The sequence below is a fragment of the Mauremys mutica genome, unplaced genomic scaffold, assembly GCF_020497125.1.
Source record: "Mauremys mutica isolate MM-2020 ecotype Southern unplaced genomic scaffold, ASM2049712v1 Super-Scaffold_100199, whole genome shotgun sequence".
Classification (NCBI taxonomy): Eukaryota; Metazoa; Chordata; order Testudines; family Geoemydidae; genus Mauremys; species Mauremys mutica.
The window spans coordinates 756,309-768,126 of NW_025423286.1; the positions used below are offsets into that span (position 1 = coordinate 756,309).

General features: G+C 48.7%; 2 non-coding genes across 2 annotated transcripts; one reads left to right on the top strand and one right to left on the bottom strand.

Annotated features, from left to right (window-relative positions):
* The first annotated feature begins 528 nt into the window (after positions 1 to 528).
* Positions 529 to 610, top strand: TRNAS-GCU. The gene has a single exon. It is a non-coding gene; the product is annotated as a tRNA-Ser (tRNA).
* A 6,343-nt stretch (positions 611 to 6,953) lies between these two features.
* On the bottom strand, positions 6,954 to 7,025 carry TRNAA-GGC. The gene has a single exon. It is a non-coding gene; the product is annotated as a tRNA-Ala (tRNA).
* Between the last annotated feature and the right edge of the window lie 4,793 nt (positions 7,026 to 11,818).

The following is an 11,818-nucleotide window of genomic DNA, read 5'->3' on the forward strand; positions in this document are numbered from 1 at the left end:
AACCCCTGTCTGCACCCCTCTCCCCAGCAAGCAACAGCCCCACTCCTAGCCTCAGTTCTTGATCGCAGCTTCCGAGGGGCCACAGCCATGGATAAGAGGGCGCAGTGTGAAATGTTTGGGGACCACTGGTTTAGGGTGATGTTCTCAATCACTTCTACAAAGTCCAGTAAAAGCAATTCCTCACCCACCGACCCCTCCATCAGGACCGACTAGGTATGTTCTGCTGCCCTTCACTCATGCAGGAAGGATAATAACATTTCATTCTACTCAATCCTAAAGCGGTTTGTAACCCGCCACCAGCCAAAACTGGTCATTTTGAGAAAGTGGCCCCATCATGCTGCATATCTAGGCAGAGTAGGTGTGTCTGTGCAAACACGGTCTGTTCCTGAAGTCTTTCCCCCAGCTCCTCACTAGATGTGAGGGTGGAGCTCATTCAGCCCCTGCTTCCGCTTAGTGTTTAGAAACTCCTTTTTGTCCCTATCTCTGCTGGCCTTAGATTTCTCCTCCTATTTTTTTCTTGATAGCTCAGATGAGGTGGCCGAGTGGTTAAGGCGATGGACTGCTAATCCATTGTGCTCTGCATGCATGGGTTTGAATCCCGTCCTCATTGGATGCATTTAGTCATTACCTGTCCTTTGTAGACAACCATCTCCCCCTTTGGTACAATATTGCTTCTTACAAACAAAAACCTTCTCAGAAACTCAGAACTCTATTGATTTAAATAAAATGTCTAAATCCCAGATTTCATAAACAAAGAAAAATTCTCTATTCCTGTATTTCTTAATTTTTATCTCAAAAGGTAACATCCTCGTCATGACCTCCAAACACCCTGGGACCAGCCCAAATTATTAAAATACCCTCAACCCGAGCAAGGCCAGAGCAGTGAACCAGAGCTAGTATCTAGGCCAAGCTGTTCTGAAGGAGGCAACTCAAACATTTTCTCCCTGCTTCCTTTGGCAAGGTCTGACTGAGAAAACAAAATTCCCCAAACTGAAAAACCAATACTAGTCTGTTTGGAAACTTTGGTTTGAAAGTATTATTGTTATTATTCTCTTCTGATTTCTGAATCAGTTCAGTTCAGTCTTTGTCCTCCTGGTGTGTTTCCAGCTAAAACCACATTGAGGGGACTGGACCACTGACCTATCAGCTCTTAACACCCAAACTTTCAGTAACTCTTTATCAGTGCCTGCAAATGTAATTTAAACCTTAGGTCTATCTAGCTCTGAATCTTGTCTTCTGACAGTAGCCAATACCAGGTGCCCCAAAAGCCACTCCTTAAGGTACCACCAGGAGTTGAACCCAGCATTTCTTGTTTACAAAACAAGTGCTTTAACCAGCCAAGCCATGGTACCTGCTATTATTTAAAGCATTGTGTTTGCCCACACCTGACTTTCTGCCAATCCCCACTGGGCCCTGACAAGTGTTGCTTGTGTTTGGCTTCTGTAAAGCAGAGGAGCAGGTGAAGTTTTGCTCCCAAGGTGTGTGTGTGATTCTTTGGACAGGTCTGCACTACAAAATTAGGTTGGTGTAATTACATTACTTAGGCTGGCAATGCAGTTCTATCAACCTAATCCCGGTGTAGATAGCAGCTCAGCTGTCAGAACTTTCTGGAGCTATGAAAAGGGAGAGGTCCGGTGTTCCCCAAGGGTCAGTCCTAGGACCAATCCTATTCAATTTATTCATAAATGATCTGGAGAAAGGGGTAAACAGTGAGGTGGCAAAGTTTGCAGATGATACTAAACTACTCAAGATAGTTAAGACCAAAGCAGATTGTGAGGAACTTCAAAAAGATCTCACAAAACTAAGTGATTGGGCAACAAAATGGCAAATGAAATTTAATGTGGATAAATGTAAAGTAATGCACGTTGGAAAAAATAACCCCAACTATACATACAACATGATGGGGGCTAATTTAGCTACAACGAGTCAGGAAAAAGATCTTGGAGTTATCGTGGATAGTTCTCTGAAGATGTCCACGCAGTGTGCAGAGGCGGTCAAAAAAGCAAACAGGATGTTAGGAATCATTAAAAAGGGGATAGAGAATAAGACTGAGAATATATTATTGCCCTTATATAAATCCATGGTACGCCCACATCTCGAGTACTGTGTACAGCTGTGGTCTCCTCACCTCAAAAAAGATATTCTAGCACTAGAAAAGGTTCAGAAAAGAGCAACTAAAATGATTAGGGGTTTAGAGAGGGTCCCATATGAGGAAAGATTAAAGAGGCTAGGACTCTTCAGTTTGGAAAAGAGAAGACTAAGGGGGGACAAGATAGAGGTATATAAAATCATGAGTGATGTTGAGAAAGTGGAGAAGGAAAAGTTATTTACTTATTCCCATAATACAAGAACTAGGGGTCACCAAATGAAATTAATAGGCAGCAGGTTTAAAACAAATAAAAGGAAGTTCTTCTTCACGCAGCGCACAGTCAACTTGTGGAACTCCTTACCTGAGGAGGTTGTGAAGGCTAGGACTATAACAATGTTTAAAAGGGGACTGGATAAATTCATGGTGGCTAAGTCCATAAATGGCTATTAGTCAGGATGGGTAAGGAATGGTGTCCCTAGCCTCTGTTCGTCAGAGGATGGAGATGGATGGCAGGAGAGAGATCACTTGATCATTGCCTGTTAGGTTCACTCCCTCAGGGGCACCCGGCATTGGCCACTGTCGGTAGACAGATACTGGGCTAGATGGACCTTTGGTCTGACCCGGTACGGCCTTTCTTATGTTCTTATGTTCTCTATAGCAGGAATTCAGGGCAGGTGAGTTCACTGCAGGCACGGTGGGATACTGGTGGAGACCAGTTATGGTGATATAATGACCAGCAGCATTTATACTGACAATTTGTCACTTTAAGTTTGCTGCACAAAGCTCTAGGCCTCTCATCGAGGTGGTTTTATTTTGTCACCAAAACAGGGCAGTTTTGTCACCAGACGTGGCATTGCAGTGTGTGCCCCAGTCACAAGCTGCCGACCGAGGGAGCGTTGTGTGTTTTTCACACACCTGAGCTATATAATGATGCTGAAATAACTTTGTAGTGCAGACCTGGCCAAAGATCTTTACACACACACACACACACACACACACACACACACACACACACACACACACACACACACACACACACACACACACACACACAGCTTGCAAGGAAAACCTCACCTGCTCCTCTGCTTTGCAGAATCCAAACACAAGCAAAGCTTGTCAGGCCCCAGTGGGGATGGCAGGAGTCAGGTGTGAGCAGACACTGTATTTTGGTCACAGGCAGGCACCATGGCTTAGCTGGCTAAAACACCTGCCTTGTAAACAGGAGATCCTGGGTTCAGCTCCCAGTGATGCCTTGTTGAGTACCTCTTGGAGCACCTGGTATTGGCTACTGTCAGAGAACTAAATGGGCCTTTGGTCCAGCCCAGTATGGCTGTTTAAATTACACTGATAACAGAATTACTGAGAGTTAAGAGCTGATAGGTCAGTGGTCCAGCCTGTCACAGATGATCCTGCTTCCTCTGGGACAGGGCAGGTCTGGGCTCTCACACCAAATGGCTCATTGTGGCTGCCAGAATCTGTGAGCGGCTCATTTAGTTTGCACTGAGGGTTGAGTCCTGCTTTGTGCACCGTGTGTGAGAATGAAAATGCTAAAACGCCCTTTGAAATAACAAAAGCAGCAGGACGTGTTATTGTCCCTGCCCCAAAGCAGACAGACCAATGGAGAAATGCCATTGAGTCCAGGGTAATACTCCACTGCCATTTTACCTTTTTCACTTGCTAAACTCACTCCTAACCTTGAGGGCTCCCAGAGCCCGATATTGAGCCTGAGCGGAGATGTCTACACTGCAAATTTACCACCCCATGCCCCTAGCCTGGGAGTCTGCACTGGCACGGGACAGCAGTGGGTGTTTCATTGCAGTGTGGACATAGCCCCAGCCCACTTGGCTTTGGAACCCCTGTCCCCTGCCTAGCAAGTGCTATTGAATTGAGGGTGAGTCCCTCAGTCGGGGTCTGCCAAGCACAGTTCTGCTGCCCTCGATTCACACAACAAGGATAACAACCCTTTATTTCTCCTGCCCCTGTAACATGGAGACTGGGAATCCAACACCAGCCACAAGTGATCATTTCGGCCAGCGACTCAACCTATTTCCAACATACTGTAAAATCCACATGCAGACTCATACCCGAAACCTTGCAAGAAAATCTTCCTGAGGGGGTCTGAAGCACCTGCTGCTGGAGGGAAGGAGGGAGCTGTGGGTTGGGATTGAGGAGCAGCGTGAGGAGGGGGGCCTGTGGGTTGGGACAGAGGGGCACTGGGAATAGGAGGGGCCTGTGGGTTGGGATTGAGGGGCACTGGGAATAGGAGGGGCCTGTGGGTTGGGATTGAGGGGCACTGTGAATAGGAGGGGGCTGTGGGTTGGGATTGAGGGCACTGGGAATAGGAGGGGCCTGTGGGTTGGGATTGAGGGGCACTGGGAATAGGAGGGGCCTGTGGGTTGGGATTGAGGGGCACTGGGAATAGGAGGGGCCTGTGGGTTGGGATTGAGGGGCACTGCGAATAGGAGGGGGCTGTGGGTTGGGACAGAGGAGAAGCGTGAAGAGGAGCAGGCTCTGGTTGGGAGTGAGGAGCAGTGAGCACAGGAGGGGCTGTGGGTTGGGTCTGAGGGGCACTGGGAAAAGAGGGGACATGGGTTTAGGCTGAAGAGCATCTTCGTTTGGGGATCCAGCAGGACAGGGGAAGGCAGCAGGTGATTCTAATTCCTTAGGGCTATTCTGTGTGTGTGTGTGTGTGTGTGTGTGTGTGTGTGTGTGTGTGTGTGTGTGTGTGTGTGTGTGTGTGTGTGTGTGTGTGTGTGTGTGTGTGTGTGTGTGTGTGTGTGTGTGTGTGTGCAGGGGAGGAACTAGTCAAGAAAACAAGAGCGGGAAACAATAGGGGAAACCTGCTGCTCTCTCTGGCCCAGTCAACTCTACGAGTTTATATCGAATTTAGCAGCGTTAAATCGCATTAACCCTGCTTCCGTCCACACAACGAAGCCCTTTATATCGATATAAAGGGCTCTTAATACCGGTATCTGTACTCCTCCCCAACGAGGGGAGTAGCGCTGAAATCGGCATTGCCATGTTGGATTAGGGTTAGTGTGGCCACAATTCAATGGTATTGGCCTCCAGGTGCCATCCCACAGTGCACCATTGTGACCGCTCTGGACAGCAATCTGAACTCGGATGCACTGGCCAGGATGACAGGAAAAGCCCTGCGAACTTTTGAATTTCATTTCCTGTTTGCCCAGCATGGAGCGCCGATCAGCACAGGTGACCATGCAGTCCCAGAATAAAAAAAGAGCTCCAGCATGGACCGTACGGGAGATACTGAAGCTGATCTCTGTATGGGGAGATGAATCTGTTCTATCAGAACTCCGTTCCAAAAGACGAAATGCCAAAACATTTGAAAAAAATCTCCAAGGCCATGGTAGACAGAGGCCACAACAGGGACTCGACAGAGTGTTGAAACTTAAGGAGCTGAGACAAGCGTACCAGAAAGCCAAAGAATGAAATGGACGCTCATGGAGGGAGAGGCAACTGATGTCTGTAGCTATCCCACAGTTCCTGCAGGATAGAATACCCCTGGTTGAAGTTCTAGGGGTGTGTCTGTGCAGATTTGTTCTGTGCTTTTTCAGGGAGTTTCTTGAGCAGATGGTGTAGTTTCTTTTGGTAACTCTCAGTGGGATCAGAGGGTAATGGCTTGTAGAATGTGGTGTTAGAGAGGTGCCTAGGAACCTCTCGCTCATATTCCAACCTATTCATGATGACGACAGCACGTCCTTTGTCAACCTTTTTGATTATGTCAGAGTTGTTTCTCAAATAAATTTGTTAGTCTTTAAGGTGCCACAAGTACTCCTCGTTCTTTTTGCTGATACAGAGTAACACGGGCTACCACTCTGATACCTGTTAATTTATCTAGCTCTGTTTTAAACCCTGCTATAGTCCTAGCCTTCACAGCATCTCAGGCTAAGGAGTTCCACAAGTTGACTGGGCGCTGTGTGAAGAACCTCCTTTTATTTGTTTTAAAACCTGCTGCCCATTAATTTCATTTGGTGGCCTCTAGTTCTTTATATTATGAGAACAAGTAAATAACTTTTCCTTATTCACTTTCTGCACACCACTCATGATTTTATATACCTCTATCACATCCCCCTTAGTCTCCTCTTTTCCAAGCTGAGAAGTCCTAGTCTCTTTAAAAAGTCCTGTGGCACCTTATAGACTAACAGACTAACTGTTAGTCCAGGGGTAGGCAACCTATGGCACGCATGCTGAAGGCGGCATGCGAGCTAATTTTCAGTGGCACTCACACTGACCGGGGTCCTGGCCACCACTCTGGGGGGCTCTGCATTTTAATTTAATTTTAAGTGAAGATTCTTAAACATTTTAAAAACCTTATTTACTTAAAAAAACTTATTTAGTTAATTATATATTATAGACAGAAAGAGACCTTCTAAAAATGTTAAAATGTATTACTGCCACGTGAAACCTTAAGTGAAGACTTGGCACACCACTGCTGAAAGGTTGCCGACCCCTGTGTTAGTCTATAAGGTGCCAACAGGACTCTTTGTCGCTTTTTACAGATCCAGACTAACACAGCTACCCCTGTGATACTCAAAAAGGTAGTGTCCCCTGGTGGGTGTAAATCACTGACCTCTCTCCTCTCTGAGCACTGACTGCCCCTCTGTTTCCTTGCCTCTCAGTCTGTGCAGATGGGACCTTTCCCTCCAGTGCTGGAGGATTCGCCCTTCTCATCTACCATTGTCCCAAGCAGCACAGCAGGTGGGAATCTTAAATGTACCAAGGTGACTTTGGAGCAGAAGCCCCCACAGACCTTCCATGCAATTGTCACTTGCCCCTGACTGCAGGGAGACTGGTGGCCACACCCCCTCTTGGCATGAGCAAAGAAACAGGGTGAAAAAAAACCTGAAGATGCTGGGGATTGAACCCAGGGCCTCATACATGCCAAGCATGTGCTCTACCACTGAGCTATATCCCCAGATAGACTGTGGGTGCTATAGGTCACACTCAGAGCCCTCCTATTTCCAGCAAATCCAGTGACCTAAAAGCTTCACAAAAAACTCATTCCCCTGTCTGAGGGCCAATCCTGCTCTCCTGGAGGCTGCTGGTTCTTAGAGGTCACTTTGCAGCAGGGCCTTATTCGATGTGTGGGGCAGAGAGAGTGGGTGCCCTGGGCTCAGGGTGCAGAGATACACTCAGCCCTCTCCCCTGCATTGGGTGGGGGGTGCTGCCACCCCGTGCTTCAAGGTCATGGTGGGGTGTGCTGTGAGTAGCTCAACATCTCACCCTAGTGGCAGAAGTGGTGTGGGGAGCTCCAGGTGTTTCTAGGATCTGCTATTTCCACTGCCTGCGAAGTCCAGCTTTCCCCAGCACATTCACTGTGGTGCAATTGGGTCACTGTTTCCATGGCTGAACAGCAAAGAATCGCTCCCAGTTTCCCTTCTGTCTGCAGCAGGATTAGCTTGTGTCAGTGGTTAATGAGGTGGATCTAGTTGTAAATTGTTATTCATTCCCCACCTTGACAATTCACACAGTCCCTTTCCCATGCAGATTCCCAGCACCTCGGTGATCCTGGTAGCAGGGGTTGGGTCCTGAGACTTTCAGGGTCCTTTTCCCCCTCCACCTGGAGAGTCTTTATGTGAACTTCAGCTTTTCCCCATTCCCAGACAATCCATGAAATAAAAACAAACAGGGGCATAAAGAAAAGAGGGTCGAGGGAACATTCTCACGGCCAGGGCTGGATGTGCCAGGGCCCCCGGCTTGTCCATTGTTTCCATGGAAATTTGGCCCCCTGCTTTGCACAAGGGACAGAGAAAGAGGGGGGGGGGGGGGGGGGGGTTCTTCCTGTTCCTGTGTCTGTGCAAAGAAAATTGTGCGTCTGTTAGGAAAGAGAGGCGGGAAATGGCCCCATGACTGAGACAATAGGCTCAGGATTAAGACCTAAAGGACTCAGGCTGGAGAACTGATTTAGAACTGCACTCATCTGGGATTTAACAAAATTAGTCTTCCCTGGTAGCAGGCGCCAGAATCCAGCGTTTTTGCCCACCCCAAAGCGAAAAATAGAAATAAAATAAAATAAAAAACCCACCAATTTGTCGGGCACTTTACAGCAGCAGCTCTACCACTAATGCTTTTCTTGGGGGGGGCAATTCTAGCAAGCAAGAGGGCCAGACCTGCCTTTGTGCCTCCCCAGGAACCTGCTTGCTGCATTGGTGCCAGCCCTGCCACGGAGACACTTGGGAAGATGGGGGACTCAAGAAAAACGCCATGGATTTAGTTTACTCTGCAATGTGAAGAAAATAACTGTAAAGCTTTTTGGTTTAAAATAACTTTTCCTCTGACTGGGAACTTGAACCCAGGCCATTTAGCTGTGAAAATGCCAAATCCTAACCACTAGACCCCCCCCCAAACCAGGGAGTGGTTGAGGGTGTGTGTTTTTTCTTCTCACTTATGTTACACTTTCTTCAGGCTACTTTTCTAGCCACTTTGGGAAGTTGATCCATTGTTCCATTCCCTGAGGGGATCTAAGAGCATGAGAACCCCTTGTGATCAGGGGTCACAAAACCTCAGCCCAACCCAAAGTCACTGAAACAAACACAAATGACTGCTTCAGCTTCCTCCAGCAGGATCACAGAGCAACACAAAAGAAAACCCAGCTACGAACAATCCTCCTCTGCCTTGCATTTACCCCATTGCCAACCCTCTCAGCAAGCCCACTCCTGCTGGGAAGGACTCTGAGCTGATAGGGAGCTCTAGCATATGAGACCAAGGGGAGGGGTGTTGCTTCCCCCTGGGTGTGAGAGCTGACTCACATTCTGAACTCTGTGTAAACAGGGCTCTGAGCTTTACCATCTTGTGAGTTCTGTGTCCTGAACAAGCAACCACAGCGCTGACCCCTCCAGATCCTTCTGCTGGGAGAGCATGGTGATTACACAACAGCTGCCAGCCCTTTTTCCCTTTTACCTTGTCCTCCTCGCTTCCCCAGACCTTCCCCACAAATGGTTCTATCAGGTGCTTGAGGGATCTAAGGACTTGCAGGTTTCCCGAACCCACCTCTTAATGGAAAACAGTGATTTCCTTCTCTGACACTCCTGGGCCTGGGCCTTCTTTTGAGTTTTTCCCTTAGGGCCGTGCCTGATTCCCTGTGAAAAATGTGTTGTGTGGCAACCCAGCTTGTTTGGACCCCGTCTCTGGGGAGCTGAGAAACTTTATTTCAGACTCTCCCCCACTAGATAGAGTCCAACAGCCACCTCCCCTTGGTTGGGGAGAAATCCTAAATTACACCCTTCAACGCTGGTTACTCTGACCAGCTGATTGGCGGACAGCATGCTAAATCAACCCCAGCTCTCTGGGCATAGAGAGCAGCAATCTAAAACCAGCCTTGTGGGACAGCTCCGGTTTGCTCACTGGAGACCATCTAACGAAATCAGGAAAGAAAGAAGGAAGAAGCAAAATGTCAGAACAGGGAACTTCAGCTCACAAATAAACACCCCTCCAGCTCCTTCTACACGGTGACTTGGCAGTTGACTGACTTTAACATCTAGCTAGTCCTCGGTTAGGTAGAGCATGATGCTCTTTAATCCCACCATCATAAATCCAAGCCCCTTGGTGGGTGGTAGCGACAGACCCTTAGGTCGTCACTCTTTCTGCTAATAGTCACAGACCAAAATGAAAACAAACTCTCTATGCTCTTCGGGGCAGTGTCCTTGTTTCTTCCTCTCTCTGAGTCTTCAGTAAAACATGAAGAGAGACCAAACTGACATTTGCATCCTATGTTAAGAGAGGAATTTCTCCTCTTCCATTCTACCCCAGGGAAGAAGAGTGGGATAATAACCATTTAATGGATGTCTGCAAGAGAGAAAAGCTATTACAGAGATGGAAGGCGAAAAAACCCCTCCCCTCACTGTAGGCAACTGTGCTGTTGTGCCACAGTGTTACTGAAGTATTTTAAAGCATATTAACAGCCTCAGAGTGAGAGCAGATCTTGCTCCACTGGCATGCTCAGGGATTAAGACAACAGCACTGACCACACACCAATGCTTTCTTAGTTGGCAGGATTTCAAAACCTGTGTGGGGGAACACCCCAATGGTTTTTCTAGACCACATTTGCCTTAACCACTCAGCTGCAACTACTTGACGTAGAGCTGCTTTACTAACACAATGTTTCTGTTCTCACTAGAAGTGTCACTTCAAATTGCTCAGACCAGCTTCCCCAAGGCACACTCACAGCTGTGCATTAATGTAAGTGTTGTCCATGGGTCTGCAAACAGGCTAAGAGTTACTGCCCATATTCCCTTCCAGCTGGAGCATGATGAGAGTGTGTTTGTGGTTAATAACCATTGCTATAGGTTGTTGTTCATTCCCCACACTGGACAATTCAGACAGTCCACTGTTCCATATCCAAATCTCCACCCTATCACTTCCCAATAGCTGGGTCAGGAATTTCTCTGGGGAACTGAAATGTTTCAGGGGGTTGAACTCAGCCTTGCATTCCATCCCTGAATGTTTTCATGGACTAAAACAACAGCAGCACGAAAGAAAGAGCCGAGCCCAATATCTCCCTGGCAGGGATGCAGGTTGCCAGGTCCCCTCTGTCTGACAATTGCATTGCAGGAGAGAAGGGTTTCACTGGAATTGAATGTTCCGGGCTCAGACCAGAGAGGACACAGGGAGGGTTTTGCTGTTCATGGAGCTGTGCAAAGGAAATTGTGTCTCTGAGTGAAATTGAGGCAGGAAATGAAAACACCCAATGCCCTAAGGAATGTGGGTGAAGGACTCTGGGCTTTCAGCAATGATTTTAACAGGGGTTTGTTTCAATTTATTGGCGCTGATTAAAAGCTATGGCTTAAAAGCCACCTGTTAACAGGGGCTGTTGGGACAGGAACAGGCAGTTCTGCGCGGTAAGTGTTCAGAGCTGCCCCCTATCTGCCCTTTCTCTGCACCCCCCTGCTCCCAGAATGCACCAGGCACTGGACTGGAACTCTTCCCCTGCCGGCCGAGGTGGTTTTCATTTGCTTGTTTGGGACCTCTGTTTTGGCTTGGCAAGGGGAGGAAGTGGACAGTACCCACCCCAGAAGCCAATGCCCCACTGTCACTCAGCCCCCTGACCCCCAGCAGTGCAGGTCAGCCAGGGGAGCTGGCAGACCCTGCAAGGCACTCAGGGGAGTCTCCCCTGCAGATGGGGGCTTTCTCCCCAACGTGGTCATGTGGGAAGAGCTCACGCACTAATGGGGGCAGCTGCAGCAGCAGCTGTGGTGGGTTGGGCTGGTGGACCCGGGTCCATTTCCTGGGGTCGGCTGGGTTCATGCTCTGGTGGACTGGCCCAAGCCACCGGCCGAGCCCCACAGCCACGCTGCTGCTGTTACCGCACTAGCCCCTCACGCCCCCATTCCCCTCACTGAAGCCCGGAGAAGGTTTGCAGGGAGGAGGTGGGGGGGGGGTTGACCCCCAAATATCCCAGAGATGATTCTCCTTCACAAAAGGGGTGTGTTTGCGTGTCGGAGGGTGCCGTGTGCAACGCCCCTGTGCCCAGGAGGAGGGGACTGGGGCTCTGCCGGGCACGGATGATTTATCCTGCAGGAGACCTCTGCCTCAATTCCCAGGGGTTTCCATGGAGCAGAGAAAAGCTTTGAATCCTCGCTGGAGAATAGAGACGCGTCCGAGCAGCACAAGCTGGCCTGGCAGAGGTTCTGGATCAGGGCCTCAAGGGCACAATGGGTTCAATTTCCATCAGGGCTGCCCTGCCCAGTGCCAGGGCTCTGCTCTCACTCC